Source organism: Leptosomus discolor, chromosome 3 (genome assembly GCF_034619465.1).
Source record: "Leptosomus discolor isolate bLepDis1 chromosome 3, bLepDis1.hap2, whole genome shotgun sequence".
Taxonomy (NCBI): domain Eukaryota; kingdom Metazoa; phylum Chordata; class Aves; order Leptosomiformes; family Leptosomidae; genus Leptosomus; species Leptosomus discolor.
Genome location: NC_141393.1, coordinates 58,164,845 through 58,171,293, shown reverse-complemented (window position 1 = coordinate 58,171,293; position 6,449 = coordinate 58,164,845).

The following is a 6,449-nucleotide window of genomic DNA, read 5'->3' as shown; positions in this document are numbered from 1 at the left end:
AGGGAATTGTCCTGGATGGAAGCTGTGGAGAAGGTTTACCTGGGGGGCTTTTTTCCATGGCAATGTTTAGGATTGATCCTGTGAAGAAAAACACCCCCTTCCTTGACTCCTTCCTCAGCCTCCTCCCCATCCAGTGCTAGCTCACAACTCCTGAAGCTTGTTAATCACACGCTCTGTAAATGCTATAGGCAAATCTTGTATTAGCCACATGTGCTAGTTCTTTTTTTTTGTCTCCTAAGGAAGTTACTTAATTATTTTTTTTTTCTTTTCTTTAAATTAAGTTTTAAAAAAAGAAATCTCCCCATATACCCTGTAATATATGTGACTGGACCCCGATCTTGGTGCAATTACACACAGTCCTTGTGGGGCTGCAACCTAACTCGATGCAAAACACAAACTTCTGCACTGGTGTTGACAGCTGACTTAACACGAGGCCACCTTGCAATGCACTTAAAATTATTTTTCTTCATGGACAGCTTCCAATGCATGTACAGAAGGAAAGCGCTTGATTATGGGATGACTCAAGACAATAGAAAAATGCTTTACATACAGCAACTTAGATTTCCTCAGTAAAACCACGGGTTATCTATATTTAGGTCAAGATATTGGTCAGGAAATTAAACTTTTCCTTTTTCTTTTATAGCCTTGCTAGTACATGCTAAACACATCAAAACTTAAAATAGTTCTCATGGATTTTAAAGCCTGTTCCTCCATGTTTCTTCTCAAAATGGAGATCATGATGGTAAGTTGTGATTTGATGAATCTGAGAGAACTGGAATTTCTTGGAAGTCAATGCTGTATCACATCAATTGTGTAAAAAGGAGAGTGTGGACAGGGACAAAACTGGAGCACTCACTGCAGCGTTGTGCTTTAACTGGATTGACATCCCACTGCATCACAGGCATATATGAACTAAGACCCCAGTTCTACACCCCCCTTGCCAAGCGCCATTCCTGCAATGAAAGGTTATTTTTGCACAGTATCTTTAAAATCCTTCTCTCCATGCTTTTACATAAGGGGTCAGCACACGTCCATCAGCTCTGCTGGATGCACATTCATACACAAGAAAACCTTTGGGCCTGGCTCAAGGCACGTATTCTGGGTTGGGGAAGCACTTTCTGTTATCCATGTATGTATCTTAATTCCCCTCCCTGCCCCTTCACCCAGTCCCCCAAGCCCTGGGGCACGCATGGTCCCACTGCCAGGATGTGCCAGGAATATCTCCAGAGGGAAACCCTACCAGCCAACCCCAGCCTGAAAAAAGGGACTGTGCAATAAGTAAGTTTTAAGGATTTGTTGCTCTTGCCTCTTTTCATCTCTGAGTTTATTAAAGTGCAAACGTCAACCATGGAGACAGCCATCACATGCAGTGCAGTACACCGAGAAACACTTTCCACACCATAAATGGAAGGTAAAAGGCTTCCTTGTGATTATCTAATGCACAGTTACTTGCACAAAGGACAAAACTGAACCTAGGCTCGGTGCCCTTCCACAACAGCTAGCCCCAGAGAGTACTAAAACAATTAATTTGAAAACAAAACCTTCTCCAGTCCATCAGTTGACAAAATACAAAATACCAAGAAGGATGGAGTATTTAGAGAGCTCAGGATTTTTTTCTGAGCTTCATGTTAATTATAGGTTTGAAGGGATAGTTATACTCAGAGCTTTTTGAAAAGTTCAGTATTTTAACAAAAAAAATCATAAATATGTAATATCATAAATCATAAATAATCCTTATAGTACAAATAAAAAATTGCAATGGACTGGTCCGGTTCATCTCTCTCCTAGAGGTGAGGTTTGTCTGCTCAAAGATGCTGGGCCACGGACACTACAGTTATCCTGGGATTCAGTTTTGCTTTGCGCTCTAAAAGAAAAAAAAAAATGCATTGAGGTACAAAACATGTGAATATAACATGATACAGAACATGCTTTCAGCAACAGGAATAAATATTAACATGTCTACAGTACTTCACAGCCTTGTGAGATGAGGATAAATAAACTATTGCAAAACTTGAAAAAAAAAAAAAACAGAACAGAGATGAGTCTTACAAATAAGGTTTTTAAATTAAGGCAGCTTCAGCAGGAATTTCAAGGCTTTTGTTGAAAACAGACTTTTTGTAACACCAGAAGTGCACTCATGCTTTGCAGCCATAGCCCTGATTTACCATCCAGTTCTCCTAATTTTGATGATCAAAATGAGCAAAGATATGTGCAGCAAATACACATAATACCAGGCTTGCTCTCTGCAAAAGCCAGTGTTTGGTCAGCAGGTATAATGTGGGAATTCTGAAAACCAGTTCATCTCTCAGGCATGGGAGCGAGGTACCTCTGAATGAATTGTTAACCCCATGTCCAAGAGGCAGACTAGAAATTCAGAATTACAGGAAGCTGTTGCTTTTTTCTAAGTGAATGATGAAAAGGAATATATAAGGGAAGGGCTAAGGAAGCCAAAGGAAAGCACTAAATGGAAAGCCCAAAGTAAGACCTTAAGAAAGGTCACTCTAGTAGCTACATCCTACACCTGAAATAAAAAGACCCTAAACTTTCCAGTAAAAATACTGCAGGAGCTGGAGCAGAGATTTGTTTGGCTCATCTGAAGGGATGGATGTGCAATTCTTCTTCCCCCATCTCCCCTCAGCTAATAAAAGCGTGAAGCCAAATAATTGCACAACAAATGGTACTTCAAGTATTCAGAAACAGGGCCTGCATGGCTCACCGGTGGGATTCTGCATAAACTGGGGGATTTGTGCACCTTGTGAAGTAAAGCTGCGACTTCCAGCAGTTCTAATGTATGTCGAAGGCACGATTTCATGTCCTGCGCACAGGTGTCTCTTCCTTCTACATGGGTGCACACAAGACAACTGATGGTAAAGAGCAGTAAAATGAAAAGGAATAGACAGAATGATTCTTTTGTTTGAACTTCATCTATTCCAGTACGAATGGCAGTATAATCACACAAAAAAATGTATATACAACAGATACTAAGCAGTTGCTTAATTTTTTACAACACTGCCCATATATACCCCTGTGCTTCTACACATCTTATGAAATACTAAATTGGATGCACACGCTGAAGATGCATTTCTGACCCATTAAGAGAAAAAGAAAAAAAAAATCCCACTGCCTTCACCTGCTCAGCTCTGACTTGTGAAAATAAAACTGCCTCAAACCCCACTGGCACCAGGGCTTTGGCCAGGGAGGGTGGGAGGGCAGGATGCTTGCAGCTGCTCATGCCACCTCTCCTCCCTTCCCTCAACGAGGCCGCATTGGGACCAATGCTGTCAGCTAAGCTACTCATGGGCTTTATCTAGAAGAGGGTGTAAAAATATCATCCCCTTTCTCCGGGTCCTCTCGCATGCCCAGATTACTGTGCGCAATGGCAGGCGTCCAGGGCACACACCTACCCTGCTGGGCACATGAAATCAAGAGGCCAATTACAGGGATGCTGCCTACTTTTTTTTAGATAGATAGATAGATATATATATATATATATATATATATAAAATATATACATATATATATATTTGCCAACTAGCACAGTACAAGCTGTTTCTGAATTAACTCATCCAGAAGCTGGAGGCTAACGCTGGAGCCTATCTGAACTCTATATCCTTTGCATTTTTGTCTCTCTCCCCCTCAAGCTGAAGCAAAACTTGGGTGAGTTTGTGGCCTGCAAAGCACAGCTGTCCAGTGGCTTTTGAAGAATTGCACTTGGAGTAATTCAAGTTTCTGTAGTTCAAATACGTCTACCCTGCTTTTCCTGATGCTTGTGCATGTACCAGCGTAACAAAAAAAAACCTGGCCACAGTGTAACAGTGTAAAGTCAGTTAAACTTTCCCTTTGGAAAATGTAACCGGAGGTCAGCAGCTTCTTTGCAGCTGGGAACCAGAAAACAGCCTATTTGAAGGTAAAATGAAAAAAAAAAAAAAAAAAAAAGAAACTTCTCAGAATATTTCAAAATGCAGTGTGGACCTGGGTAAGGCTGTAATGGACGGTTTAATCTGTAGCGTTCATCGTGGAGCTACTTCCATCAGTCCTACTTAACTCACTGCCTCTGCTGACATCAAGCAGGAAAGTTGCTTCATCTCTTTGTGTCTCTCCATATGGAAAACTGAGCCACTCTTATTGCCTTCTAGGCAGGACTGGTTTTGCAGATCCATATGAGTTAATGTTTGCACAAGTCTGAAAAGATGCCAAGTGCCACAAGGGCTTATCCTACCATGTAGAAATCCCACCCGCCTCCAAGAAGCAAGTATTTCCTCCCAAGGGCATTTGCTGCTCTTTAATACTATTAGCTCTGCTGGGTAGGAAATCCCAGAGGACAAGTGTCATTTTAAGGCAAAGACAACTGTACATCTACATGCTTCTGAACTGCAGATTATATCTAACGTATCAGCCCCTAATCAACTGGGCTACAGGTGTTTCCAGGACAAGCAACTTGGCAAGATGCTCAGTCACGAGTGATGATTTAAACAGCTTTTTACATTCCACACACATTTCACAGTGGGGGTATGGACACTCCTAACTGTTTCCTGGATGGAAATTCACATCTGTCCCTACACCTTCTCAGCCACCCTCTCCTGCTCTTTTCCAAAGGGGTTTATCTCCAGCATCCAAAACTATCTAGAGCTGTTTGCTCAGCATTTGCTCACATCTCAGCACTGATCTGAAGGCTGCTAAAGAGCTGGGTGCTGCTCAGCTTTGGCTCTGGGGTGTTTTTTTTCACATGCAGAAGTCTGGATTCTCCATCCTCGCCAGGTACGACCTGCTCAGACCAAAGCACTGCAGACGCGCACTATCTGATAGCCACCAGGCACAGTATCAAGGCCATCCTCCACCCAAGAGTATTTATTTAATAATGAGAATATAATAAAAAGCTCGTTACAAAACCTAGTAGTGCTACAAATATTTCCAGTATTTCTTTTAAAAACAAAATTGTTCTGCCACTGGGTTTTTAATCCAACCACTTGCTGTGTTGGATTTAGCGTACGAGAACTTAACATCAAAACTGAATTTTTTTGGGAAGCTTTGTGTGGCTTCTGGAAAAGTTGGAGCTGTAAAGTCACGTTAGTGAGAATCCAAGTGTAAGCTGTAACAAAAGTAAGGCAATTTTGTGTTTTTAAAAAAAAGGGACTTCAAGCTGAAAATGTCCATTTAACTGCCAATAGACAGCAAAAATATCCTGTATTTGTCTTCATTACCTAAAATGATTAGTACAAAAGGCTTAATGTGTTGTTCTCTTCCTTGCTTCTCATAGAAACTTGCAGAAAGTATAAATTAAAGTGCAGCTGTACAAAAAAACCTAGCAAAACATCTTGATGGGTCATAAGAAGCTATCAAAAAGATGGATTAATTTTTTTTTTAAGTGAATGACTGCATAACTGGGACCAGCAAAAGTTCTTCTTTGCTTTGTTTCTTAAAACAAAACAAGAAAACCAAACCAAACTGAAAAAGCCCCCACCCAGGATTTTTTTGGCAAAGTTTTCATAAAGCATTTGTCCGTTGACTGATTAGATTATTACGTTCCTTTGCAATCAAGTAGATGGAATTAAATACCATAGCAAAGCCAAGCAGCTGCCAATGCTGCCCATTAGATTAAGCCTATGTAATCAAAAATAATAATTCTTTTAAACAAAGAAGTCACACATGCATTAGAGTTTACCCTTGAATAACAAGAATTTAACCTTAAAAATCCCCGTAGTTTGTCTTAAAAAACAAAACCCTATCATTCAGATAGCCAGTAGTAAAGAAAGAGTAAAACTCTGAATTCAGATATCCCTGCCTTATCAGCGGAGTGGTGAAGGTCACAGTTCGGTGAGCAGCAGCGGGACAGGAGAGCTCTTCAGCATGAAAAGCAAGTCTCCAGCAGCGCGAAGCTGCGACCGGGGGAGGCAGGGGAGGCAGATTTGGCAGCGACTTTAGTGTGGTGACACCAGGTGAAGGCTTCCTATGGGAAAGGTGAGAGGTAAATGCTTCGGAGTCGCACGATGCTGCTGGCTCTTGCCCAGCAGTGATGAACCCTGCACTTGGGTGAAGTGGGGGCAAAGTGCAGGGTTTTTGGGTGGCTCATCTGCATCCTGCTTGGGATTTGGCCCCCGAAGCTGGCGATCTGGCAGGGGAGGTGAGCGGGTTGGAGGAAGGCGACGATTAAGGGCTGGAAAAAAAGGCAAGCAGCCTTCATCTTTGAACGTGGTGAGCAGGTCAGTGCCGTCCGGGGCTCTCAGAAGGAGGAAATAAAGCATCTTATGGGACACTCCTCTGGAAAGACTTGACACGTGGAGGCTTTCCCATGGCATATTTGTAACAGGACCTTTGCACATCCCACCTTCCCTTCCCATCTTTCGCATGGGAAAAGAAACAGACAGGAGGGATGGTGTATTGCACTAGTGCAGAAGCATCTAAGCAGCTGCTAGTTTTAGGAGGAAAGTGCTACCAGAGGCCAGCAGCCA